This window comes from Globicephala melas, chromosome 19 (genome assembly GCF_963455315.2).
Source record: "Globicephala melas chromosome 19, mGloMel1.2, whole genome shotgun sequence".
NCBI lineage: Eukaryota > Metazoa > Chordata > Mammalia > Artiodactyla > Delphinidae > Globicephala > Globicephala melas.
The window spans coordinates 50,860,966-50,874,237 of NC_083332.1; positions in this window are offsets into that span (position 1 = coordinate 50,860,966).

Below are 13,272 nucleotides of genomic sequence, written 5' to 3' on the forward strand. Positions count from 1 at the left end.
ATGTGGTGACATCAGATGGTGCCACAAATTAGTGAATGTGAGTGTTCAGGGCAGCGCAGTGGTGGGGGAATCACTCACTGACATTTATCTGCTATCATTTTAGAGAAGTCCCCAAGTGTTTTATTCTAATACTACCTAAGGTATCCACTCACATTTGTTTCAATAGTAAGCTTCAAATGTACAGAAAGTATCTCCTAGGGGACTAGTTGGGATCACGTATACAGAAAGTATCTCCTAGGGGACTAGTTTTGTCCATGTACAGAACATATCTCCTAGGGGACTAGTTGGGATCACATGTGTTAGTGAATTTCCCAACATTTCTCTACCTCTCATGCTGAGCCAGAAATGCCCCCTCCACCCCTGAAGTTCTTGCCTCACCCCAGGGGCAGTTCTTGCCATGTGCACTCAAAGCTTCCTGCTGAACCTCTCTCCTACCGTGTCCCCATTGATGGCTGAATCTGCCCCTGAAGAGTGCGCTCCTGTGCTTCCCACCTGCACACACCTGGCCCCAGCTGATTTATTCTCCGTCCCTCCTCCTGAGTGAATGATGCTTACCATTTCCCTCCAGGAAAGATCCTCATACTCTCAACACTTTGAAGCAGTCTATAAGGCAAACACAGTTTAAACACAGGCAAAATGTTTTTGAGTGTGGGAAGTGAATAGGATTTGGTGGTAGAGGTCCCAGATTCAATGCCAGGTATGTCATTAGCTTAGTTTGTGATGATAAAAAGAGCAGCTTACACGAGGGTTTACCATGTGCCAAGAGTTTTACATAACTTCATCTTATTTAACCTGTACAACAACCCTCAGCTAAGCTAAGAGTTAAGGAAGTCGAGGGGATGAAGAGTTACAAGAATATGTCCTGAGTACCCAGCTAGGAAGGTGCAGAGGTGAGACTGGTCCCCAGTCTGGTTTTAGAGCCTGAGCTGTACACCAACTGTGAATACTGTGTGATCTGGAGCTTGTTTGAACCTCGGTTTCCTCACCTCTGCGTACAATACAATTCCCTTTCTCGAAGATAGCCATGAGGGGTTATATGGCGCTCTGTGCTTCGTTGAGTTGTTCACCCACAAACATTAGTTACCACACTCAGGGAAGACCTGGTGACTGCTGGTACTTTCCTGCCTCCTCGCTAGGGACTCTCCAAGCCAGTGAAACCGTCTAGGTCCCCAAGGTCCTGTGATTTTTCCTTTACCACAAAAGCACCCAAGCTCTTTGCTGCTCAACTGTGGTTTAGGAGTCCAGTGGCCACCCCACCATGACTTTTTCCTTAGCATCTCTGTCCTCTTTTCCCACAACCTTGGGATTCCCAGCCATCTCCATGACCTACATTAATGTGGAGTCATAGAACTCACTGTTAGGGGTGGACCTCAAAGAGGCTGGCCCATCACCTGTACATGAAGGTGGGGCAGTCTGTAAGACAAAGCCAGGGTTCCTCAGGGGATGTGTGGGCAGCGGGAAACAGCAGGGTCCCAGGTAAGGCTCTAAGGAGGCATCTGCAGGTGTGTGGGTCCTGCACTGGGAGGCCCAGAACGGCCTTACTCTAAAGTTTAGACAGATTTGAGGTCTCAGGTCTTCTCACTGGATTCACTTTTTTCATTTCTTACTCAATTCCCCAGGGCCTTAATGAATGCCTCACATGTGCCAGACAGGAGAGATGGCTCAGCAGGAGTAAGATATCTGTCTTAACAACCTTTACAATTCAGAGGAAAATGCAGACAAGGAACAAACATGGAAGTAAAATGATTTCAGGGAGGATGAGTGCTATGAGGCCATGTCTAGGGCAGAGGAGTAGAGAGGGATGCAGTAAGCACAGTCACTAGCCCTTGGTGGTTGGGAAATGGCACCTTAAGAAGACAGGAGCAGAACTGGTTTCTATATGGAGGAGGCAGCCACCCACCTGTCTGGGGAAGGGCGTTCTTGGCAGAGGAAATAGCCAGTGCAAGGCTCTGAGAAAAAATTGACCTTGACGTATTAACGGAACATTAGGAAGCCCTCCCCTGATGGAAGGCACAGTTGTAAACTGTCCATGGACATCGGTTCTAACTGTCACTGGGTTGGCTAGGCAGCCACTGAGAGGATGCAGGTGACAACCCTGGAGGAGCAGGATTGGCACCTTGACCTCTGAGGTCCTTTCCAACCCCAGGTCCAGACTTGTGGTGAGGACAGGTGGTGAAGACAAAGAAAAGAGAAGGGGATCAGGGTCCTGAAAAAAATCTTTGTTACAGTCATATTCTTGCCATGGGCTGGCCTGGCTGAAAAGTGCTGGGTTTGACCTGTGAACTGGGTAGGGGCCCAACTGGGGCACATTTCAGAGTTAGGATTAAGGTTATGTCTTAAGGATCGTCCTGGGGAGTTTAGCTTGAGCCTTAGGATTAAATCTAAGTTCAGTGTCCCTCTTACGTATTTGGATAACGCTATTTCTTCTACACCAAACTTAACTGAAACGTGTTTTTTGAAAGGCTGGTTGGAGATGTTAATCAGGGTTATGGTGCTGCTAGGGGGTGGGTGGAGAACATTGCCTCCTGAGAGTGAGAAACTGGGCTGCCTCTGGAGGAAAGCACCCACTCTGGGCTGCTAATCCAGGGCCAGAGCTCCATTCTGAGGGGGAAGGGGGAAGGTGGCACAGCTCACAGGGGCCATTAGTACAAAACTATACATGATGACAACATGGTGGATCAGCTCTACCCCAATAAAAAGTAAAAAAACCCAAACAAAACTACATGTGATAAATGCTGAAGAAAGGGATGCTGGGCCATATAAAACGTTTCACGACCTACTTTTTCTTAAATCAAAAATCAGTTTTGTTAAACATATTAGTGCTGTAACTAGAGTAACTCAGCTCTTGTTACATCGAAATAAACTTTGCCTTCTACATCTTTCTAGTTGTGAGTCCACTCATGTAAAATCCTCCCTCAGTGTTCACGTTACGGGGCCCTGTTAAACAGAAACAACCAAAATTTTGCCCTTACTTAAATACTAGCAATAAAAATAGAAGAGAAAAAGAGCTAAATCATTTTAGAAGAAAGAAAATTCTGTGTTTCTGATGATTTTAGTGGTCTTTTGGTAGCCACAAAATACTGTCATTATACCACCTACAAATAGAATAACAAGGAAGGACATCCAAGAGTCACATGGAAATAATCTACGGTTATGGAGCATTATCTAAGAATTACAATCCTATTAAGTTCCCACATGAAGCAGTTAGTGGTCTGTGGAAAGCTCTGCAGGTCACCGATGGCCGAGAATGAGGCAGGAACAACTCCACACTCTGAACTTGAAAAGAGGCACATACTCAAATGATGGTGATACCAGATGGTGACACGGGTTGGTGGATGTCAGGGCTAGGAGCGAGGCAGAGCGAGCACTCACTAGGCTTCAGCTGTTATGTTGCAGAGAAGCACACACGTTTATTTCCAGTGTTATACTACTGACTTTACTACCCTCTCACATTTATTCCCATAGTTCCCTCCAAAAGGTTTTGCCCAGTTCCAGAAAGAATCCCCACTGTGGTTCTAATTAGGATTGCATTTGCTAATTCTGCTCCCATTGTTTCTTCCCCACTCACAGTGAGCCTGAAATGACCCCCTTTACCCTTGGTTTCCCTTGTTCTTGTGATCTGAACTCAAGGCTGAACCCCTTTCCCACCTGTGCCCACTGATGTTTGGATCTGCCTCTGGAAAGATGTGCTCTTACGCTTCCAAGCTGCACAGACCTGGCCCAAGCATGCACATGCTCACAATCTCTGGGGGCCCTCCTCCTGAGTAAATGACCATTTCCCTCCATGAGAGGTCCTCTCACCCTAAACATTTTGATGCAGTTCGCCAGCCCGTAAAAGTTTAAACGATAAGCAAATGGGACTTAATCAAACTTACAAGCTTTTGCACAGCATAGGAAACCAAAACCAAAATAAGACAACCTATGGAATGGGAGAAAATATTTGCAAATGATGTGACTGACAAGGGCTTAATTTCCAAACTACATAAACAGCTCATATAGCTCAATATCAAACAAACAACCGAATCAAAAAATGGGCATAAGCTCTAAATAGACATTTCTCCAAAGAAGACATCCAGATGGCCAAAAGGCATGTGAAAAGATGCTCAACATCGCTCATTGTTAGAGAAATACAAATCAAAACTACTTTGAGCTATCACCTCACACTGGTCAGAATGGCCATCATAAAATGTTTACAAATAATAAATCCTGGAGAGGATGTGGAGAAAAGCAAGCCCTCTTACACTGTTGGTGGGAATGTAAGTTGGTGCAGCCACTATGGAAAACAGTATGGAGGTTTCTCAAAAAACTAAAAATAGAGTTGCCATATGATCCAGCAATCCCACTCCTGGGCATATATCCAGACAAAACTGTAATTCAAAAAGATACATGCACCCCTATGTTTATAGCAGCACTATTCACAATAGCCGACATGGAAACAATGTAAATGTCCATTGACAGATGAATGGGTAAAGAAGATGTGGTACCTATATACAGTGGAATATTATTGAGCCATAGAAAAGAATGAAATAATGCTATTTGCAGCAACATGGATGGATCTAGAGATGATCATACTAAGTGAAGTAAGCCAGACAAAGACAAATATCATATAACATCACTTATATGTGGAATCTAAAAAAATGATACAAATGAACTTATTTACAGAACAGAAATAGACTCACAGACACAGAAAACAAACTTATGGTTACCAAAAGAGAAAGGAGGGGGAGGGATAAATTAGGAGTTTGGGATTAACAGATACACACTACTATATATAAAATACATAAACAACAAGGTCCTACTGTATAGCACAGGGAACCGTACTCAATATCTCGTAATAACCTATAATGGAAAAGAATCTGAAGAGAATATATATCTATATCTGAATCACCTTGTTATACACTGGAAACTAACACGACATTGTAAATCAGCTGTACTTCAATTAAAAAAAAATAATTGGGAAAAAAAAGCGTAAACAGAGGCAAAACAGCTTTTCAGAGAGTGGAAGATGAATGGGATTTGGGGATGGAAGTCCCAGATTCAATGCCAGTTATGAATGTGATGATAAAAGTAGCAACTTATTTTACCATGTGCTAAGAGTTTTGCCTAAATTCATCTCATTTAACCTGCATGTCTCTGTGTTAGAGTTGAGGGATTCCAGGGAGCGGGTTTAAGTTTCTGAGCTGATAACCACCTCTCAGTGTTTCATAATTTGGAGCTTGTTTGAACCTGTTTCCTCATCTCTGTATGTAACCCTTGCACTAGAGGGGAGCCATCAGGGGGGCTTACAGGTGATGAAGTAGAAGACAGCATGGAGCTCTGATGAAGGTCTGTGCTTTGTGACTTCTCGCCTCGCAGATATTAGTCATGACTCCCAGGAGGACCTGGGTGTTAAACGCTTGCAGGTCCCTCCTCGCTAGGGACTGACTGTCCGAACCAGTGAAGTAATCTGGGCCCCTGAGGGCTTTTCCTTTACCACAAAGGCACCCCAGCTCTTTTCCTTTACCACAAAGGCACCCCAGCTCTTTCCTGCTCAACCCTGCGGTACAGGAGGCAGTGGCCACCCCACCATGTCTCTTTCCTTAATACCACCTCCCTGTTTCCCTGCAACCTGGAGCTTCCCCTGCCCTCCACATGGACCGTGTGAATGCACAGTCTTTGGCCTGAAACCCACTCGTGAGAGAGGAGCAGTTTCTGGGACATAAGCTTTGTTCCTCTGGGAACATTCAGGTAGTGGGAGCAGCTGGGTCCCAGGTCAGGCTCCAAGGAGGTTCTGTACTGGAGGCCCAGAATGGCCTTACTCTGATGTTTGGGCAGGTCTGAGATCTCATGGGTCTTCCCACTGGACTCATTAATTTCTTGCTCAGTTTCTCAGATCCTTAATGAGCTCCTGTCATGTGCCAGACAGGAGAGGACTCAGCGGAAGTAAGATAATCTCTCTGTCCTATTGGCTGTTTATAGTGCAGAGGGTGATGCAGAAAGTAGACGTGAATAAACATGGAAATAAAACGATTTCAGGAAGGATGACTGCTAGGAGGCAGTAAATAGGGCAAAGGAATAGAGAGGGGCAGATGAAATGCCATCACTAAGCTACAGTGGCTGGGAAAGGCCACCTTAAGAAGACAGGATCAGAATTGGTACCTAAATGAAAGATGGAGCACCCACCTATCACTGGAAAGGTGCTTCTGACAGAGGGAATGACACAAGTGAGCTTGAGATGCTAATGGAACAGAAGGATGGCCAGTGGCTGTTAGGAGGGGCTTGGGCATGTACATGCCTGGAGCAGGCCATGCACCACCTTGCGGGAGGGGGGGTCATGGAAGCATGGATTTGAGTCTCAGTGTGACTTGGAGGCATTGATGGGCTTTCAGCAGGGTGGTCTCATGGTCTCATTTAGGGTTTTATTTATTTATTTATTTAATTTATTTATTTTTGGCTGTATTGGGTCTTCATTGTGGTATGCAGGCTTCTCACTGTGGTGGCTTCTCTTGTTGCGGAGCCCGGGCTCTAGGCATGTGGGCTTCAGTAGTTGTGGCATGTGGCCTCAGTAGTTGTGGCTCGTGGGCTCTAGAGTGCAGGCTCAGTAGTTGTGGCACATGGGCTTAGTTGCTGCACGGCATGTGGGATCTTCCTGGACCAGGGCTTGAACCAGTGTCCCCTGCATTGGTGGGCGGGTTCTTAAGCACTGTGCCACCAGGGAAGCCCTCATTTAGGGTGTCTAAATGTTCCACTGACTGCACAGTTGTGAAGGTGAGAAAGCTCAGGGAGGGAGTGGTGAGGGTTGGCTCTGGCTTCTGAGGTCCTTCCCAATCCCAAATCCAGGCTTATGATGGGGCGGAGTGGTATAGCACACAGGACAGGGACAGGCAAGGGAATCAGGGGTCCCAAAAAAACCTTGTCACCTTCATAATTTTGTCTGGGGCAGGGCTGGGTGAAGAGTGGCTGGGTTTGACCTGTGAACTCAGTCAGCCCTCCCTTTCCCCCGAGGGCAGCTTTCAGGGTCAAGGTTAAGGTTGCTTGTAGTCAACACCCTAAGGAGTTTAGGTTGTGGAGGTTAAAGCAGCTGTGGCTTCAGTGTTAAATGTGATTCACTTTCACATCAGGTACAACACAATCCTAAACATTATAAACCTATCAGGTCTGTTTTTCTGACTGCAGTGAAGCTTTCCCAGTTTGGAGACATTTCATATGAAATTTAAGGGCATCAATTATTTCATATTCCTCAGTTCAGTTAGTATGCAGTTGGTTTCTTTTTTCTTCAAGAGTTTTTAAGTAAGTATTTAACTCAGTCACAACAGTCATAGTCTTCAAAACTCCCTTTGATTTGTCATCCATGTGGTCTCTGTTTTCTGGTGAACTTGTTACATCCAACTGCAAGCTCCCACCATCCATGTATCTTTTCCAGGAGCAGAAGCCCAATCCTCCTTCTTCCCTGAAGTTCACCCAGAAGCTTGATCTGGCTTTTTAAAAAAAGTTTTGTAATATCTTTTTATTCTGTATAGTAAATGTGCTCACTCTTTTCACTCATTCAGCTTCTCTTGGAAACAGTGTTAGGCTTCCTTGAAGATGAGACTTTTCCTTATAGAGATACCTGAATTTCTTCTTCATTTGCCTGATGGATTTTGAAGGATGTAACAGGAGCAACGACTTGCATTTTGTGTGTCCTCTGCTGTGCCTTGTTAAGGACCAGATTTTTCTGGTAATGCCAGCCATTAGCTCAACTTGTTTTACATTTTGAGATTTGTCCTCTTTTGGTAGTTTTTGGAATGTCCACTTTACACCTAAGAAAAGGGTTAGATGTTTCTAGGTCTTTATTCATGGCTTCTAATTTTCTTATTACTGATACTGTGGTCTCCCAAAGGGGTTCCTCCGAAGTTGACTCATGCCCTTCAAATTCATTTTCAATTAGGCAAAGCGTAAAGATATGTTGTCTTTCCTCCAGAGGGGCAGAGTCTCCAGTGTCTAGTTTGTCGCTATTTGAATGAAGAAGTCAGACCTTGATAATTCCGACCATGACCATCTCGACTGCCATCAAATACAGCAATGAGCGGAGAGCTAGGCCTGGTCTGAGGTCCCCTGATAGTGTCGCCACTGCCCAGCTCCACATCTCCTGGACCAGCAGGACACACAGCATCACAGATACTGCAGCACTACCTCATGTCCAGAACGCTGCTGCTCACAACAGACTTCAGAGAATGTTGAGAGCATTGTGTCTGGAACCACACCAGTGCCTGGCAACCAGGCAGACCTCAGCTGAGCTGAGGGAGAGGGACAAATACAGTAATCCCTGGCCAATGCTCTTTTTTCAAACAGCTTTATTTAGGTACATTTTACAGATAAGAAATTTGCCCCTACCAAATGTATGATTCAATGATTTAAGTAAATTTACTGACTGGTGCAACAATCAGCATTAATATGCTTTAGAACCTTTCAATCACTGCACTAAGAACCCTCATGTCCAATATTTCCTGACACTTGTTCTTCATCTCCTTTCATTTCTTTTTTTAAAAAAATTAATTAATTAATTTATTGGCTGCGTTGGGTCTTCGTTGCTGCATGTGAGCTTTCTCTAGTTGCGGCAAGTGGGGGCTACTCTTTGTTGTGGTGAGCGGGCTTCTCATTGCGGTGGCTTCTCTTGTGGAGCACGGGCTCTAGGCACGTGGGCTTCAGTAGTTGTGGTGCATGGGCTCAGTAGTTGTGGCTTGTGGGCTCTAGAGCACAGGCTTAGTAGTTGTGGTGCACGGACTTAGTTGCTCTGCAGCATGTGGGATCTTCCTGGACCAGGGCTCGAACCCGTGTGCCCTGCATTGGCAGGCGGATTCTTTTTTTAAAAAAATAAATTTATTTATTTATTTATTTTGGCTGTGTTGGGTCTTTGTGGCTGTGCGCGGGCTTTCTCTAGTTGCGGCGAGTGGGGGCTACTCTTCCTTGTGGTGTGCGGGTTTCTCATTGCGGTGGCTTCTCTTGTTATGGAGCACGGGCTCTAGGTGCGCGGGCTTCAGTAGTTGTGGCTTGCAGGCTCTAGAGCTCAGGCTCAGTAGTTGTGGCGCACGGGCTTAGTTGCTCCGCGGCACATGGGATCTTCCTGGAGCAGGGCTCGAACCCCTGTCCCTTAACTGGCAGGCGGATCCTTTTTTTTTTTTTGTGGTACGCGGGCCTCTCACTGTTGTGGCCTCTCCCTCTGCGGAGCACAGGCTCCAGATGCACAGGCTCAGTGGCCATGGCTCACGGGCCCAGCCGCTCCGCGGCATGTGGGATCTTTCTGGACCAGGACATGAACCCGTGTCCCCTGCATCGGTAGGCGGACTCTCAACCACTGCGCCACCAGGGAAGCCCGGCAGGCGGATTCTTAACCACTGTGCCACCAGGGAAGGCCCTGGCAGGTGGATTCTTAACCACTGCACCATCAGGGAAGCCCCTCCTTTCATTTCTGATCCTGTCCCTCCTTGGGAGAGGGGGCTTCAGGCTGAGGTGGGAATGAGGGAGGTGGGAGCACAGTCAGGACCTGGCCCAGGACAGATCACAAACTCAAGCTCTCTTGCCATCCCCTAGTGCCCGTTGTTTCCACACTCGCCATCTCCACGCAGAAATATGCTTTGTCTTTACATGGGACATGGCTTTGTTTGGAGCCAGGGCTGGTCACAGCACTCAAGCCAGGAGCCTGATCTGGCTGCTTGGACTGAGCTGGTTCCAGGCAGGGGAGGTGGAAATCCACGTGCACCCAACAGCTTAGCCAAGGGTGAGTGACCCTGCACCAAGGACACAGCTGCACCATCACACCGTGAATGAGAGTGCCGTGGACACTAGCCTGGCTCACACTCCCCCCTATTCCAAAGATGAGCAAACACAGGCAGGCCCTGGTTGTGGGAGGTGGCAGCGTGGACTCTACCCTCTGCTGCACGGGGGGGACGCTGGTGGCAGAGTGCGGCTGCCCCTGTGCAGTCTGAATGTGGGGCTTTCAGGGTCCTGGGCTGGTGGGGACCTACCTGCCAGCCCCTGGCTTCTCCCCTCACTGGGTATCCTGACTTCAGACAATGCATATAACATTTTCCTGGAGACCTTTTCCTAGCAAGGCAAAATATATATAGATGAAGTCCAATTTTTTACATTAAAAAAAACCTTTGTACTCTTTGTATTGTATTTAAGCAACCTTGCCAACCCCAGGATCACTAAGTTTTTTGCTTATTTTTTTAAAGATAAATTTATTTATTCATTTATTTTTGGCTGCAGTGGGTCTGCATTGCTGCGCACGGGCTTCCTCTAGTTGCGGCGAGCGGGGGCTACTCTTCGTTGCAGTGCACGGGCTTCTCCCTGAGGTGGCTTCTCTTGTTGAGGAGCATGGGCTCTAGACATGCGGGCTTCAGTAGTTGTAACATGTGGGCTCAGTAGTTGTGGCTTGCGGGCTCTAGAGCGCAGGCTCAGTAGGTGTGGCGCTTGGGCTTAGTTGCTCCGTGGCATGTGGGATCCTCCCGGACCAGGGCTCGAGCCTGTGTCCTCTGCATTGACAGGCGGATTCTTAACCACTGTGCCACCAGGGAAGCCCTGCTTATGTTTTCTCCTAGAATTTTATAGATTAAGCTCGTAAAATTGGTCTATGACGCAACATAATTTTTGTATGTGGTGTGAGATTAAGGGTAGAGGTTTACACATATATTTTATTATTTCAATACCATTTGTTGAAAGATTATCCTTTCCCCATCAAATGGCCTTGGGACCTTGGTGGAAAATCAGTTTATATGTATGAGTCTATTTCTGCACTCACTAATCTGTCCCATTGATCTGTTTGTCTATCTGTACACCAATTGCATGGTTTTGGTCACTGTGGCTTTATATTACGTCTTGAAATCATGTGGTTTAAGTCCTCTGACTTTGTTCTTCCTTTTCAAAACTGGATATTATTCATCGGCATTTCTCAACCTTGTCTCTATTGGCATTTTTATATAGGATCATTCTCTGTGGGAGGCGTCTTAGACAGTGTAGGATGTTTAGCGGTTTCTCTACCCACTAGATGTCAGTGGCATCCTTCCCCACCATGACAATCAACATGTCTCCAGGATGTCAGCATCATGGCAGAGTAAGATGTCACTCGTTTTTGTCACCGCCTCCCCCCTAACAACAAAGATTTGGCATTCATCCACAGACAACTTGCCTTTGTGGGATCTGTGGGATCCAGCACCATATGCCAAGTGACCCAGGAGGCGTCTCACCCACCTGTGCATTGGGTAATAGGCACACACACCTTAGTCCTGGTCATGGACCCTGCAGTGGCCTGTGAACCAGCTCCAGCCCTTCTGTGATTCAGACCAGGGAGCCTCTAAAAGACATTGAAAAGAGAGCCTTTGTGGAAGTCTGAGTTTCCAGAGGAGAAGTTCCAGCACACGGTTGGAGGGGAAACAAGTTTGGATGCATTGGAGTGGATAAGAGGAATAGCTTGACTCTGCCTACATCTTTCCTTCCCCAGAACAGCACAGCTTAGGGCCACGAGAAAGTTTCTTGGCCTGTGATCTCCCGCGGAGGAACACGGGACACTGCCGAAGGGTCCTCTTTCACCTCATCAAGAAGGCTGAATATGGGCTACGTGACTGGGGGTGGAAGAGGCTGGGAGAGTGGCAGAGAGGACTCTCAGAGGGCATTAAGGGATGCGGATCGTACCAACTGCATCGCAGACTCCGTCAAGAAGACAGCTCATGAGCTGCTGTGAATGCCTCACCCGCGGATACCCCCAACTGGCCCATGGCACCCCCAGCGCTCTGCGTGCCTTGCCCACACACACTCTGAAGAGCAGTTTCAGGTTTACAGAAAAATTGAGCACAAAGAGTTCTTATAAAGATGCAATTTATAACATATAGTTTCTTCTATAATTAACATCTTGCGTTAGTGCTGCACGTTTCCTACAATTGATGAACAAATATTGATACATGATCAATAATGAGTCCAGGGACTTCCCTGGTGGCGCAGTGGTTAAGAATCTGCCTGCCAATGGAGGGGACACGTGTTCGATCCCTGGTCCGGGAAGATCCCATGTGCCATGGAATAACTAAGCCCGTGCACCACAACTACTGAGCCTGCGCTCTAGAGCCCGTGTGCCACAACTACTGAGCCCGCATGCCGCAACTACTGAAGCCCGCGTGCCTAGAGCCTGTGCTCCGCAACAAGAGAAGCCACCGCAATGAGAAGCCTGCGCACCGCAACAAAGCATAGCCCCTGCTCGCCGCAACTGGAGGAAGCCCGCGTGCAGCAACAAAGACCCAACACAGCCAAAAATAAATAAATAAATAAAATGGTTAACTTAAAAAGAAGAAATAATGAGTCCACTACCCACCCCCACCCCATACTTGCTCTGTGGTCTGCGATCTCTTTCAAGGCAGCAATCTGGGGAGATTGTAGGGCTGACCTTGTCTCTGGTTTCACAGAGCCACTCTCCTCTATTGCCTGTTGTTCAGTGTCTTGCAAACCATTATGTGCTATATTTTGTCTTCTTTTTTTTCTTGGTAGAAGGGAAAATATGTTCCCTATTATTCCATCATGGCCAGAAGCTAACCTCCTATTTATGTACAGTAAATCCCCTACATACGAACCTTCACGTTGCAAACTTTCAAAGATGCTAACCTGTGTTCGCATGTCCAACCACGTAAGTTAGTTCATGTGTCTGTAAGATTACTATGAGACAAAAAATGTTTTCTTTCTTTTTTTTTTTTTTGCGGTATGCGGGCCTCCCACTGCTGTGGCCTCTCCCGTTGTGGAGCACAGGCTCTGGATGCACTGGCTCCGGACGCACAGGCCCAGCGGCCATGGCTCACGGGCCCAGCCGCTCCGCGGCACGCGGGATCCTCCCGGACCGGGGCACGAACCCGCGTCCCCTGCATCAGCAGGCGGACTCCCAACCACTGCGCCACCAGGGAAGCCCTTTTTGTATTTTTTAAGATGTATTATTTGTGTGAAAAGTGTTTTAAACCTATTGCAGTGCAGTACTATATACCCAATGTTAGTTGGATACCTAGGCTAACTTTGTTGGACTTCCAAACAAATTGGACTTATGAACGCGCTCTTGGAACAGAACGCGTTCGCATGTAAGGGACTTACTGTACTTAGCTTTGAAACAGTGAAACAGAATTATTTTGAGTTAATGTTTTGAAGTCTACCACTAGGTGGCAATGTTATACAGCTGAGATGCTTTTCAGAATCAGCAGAGCCCAAAGCATTTCTAGGTTCTTTTAATACGGTATAGCACAGGGAACTCTACTTAATGCACTGTAGTGTCCTAAATGGAGGGGA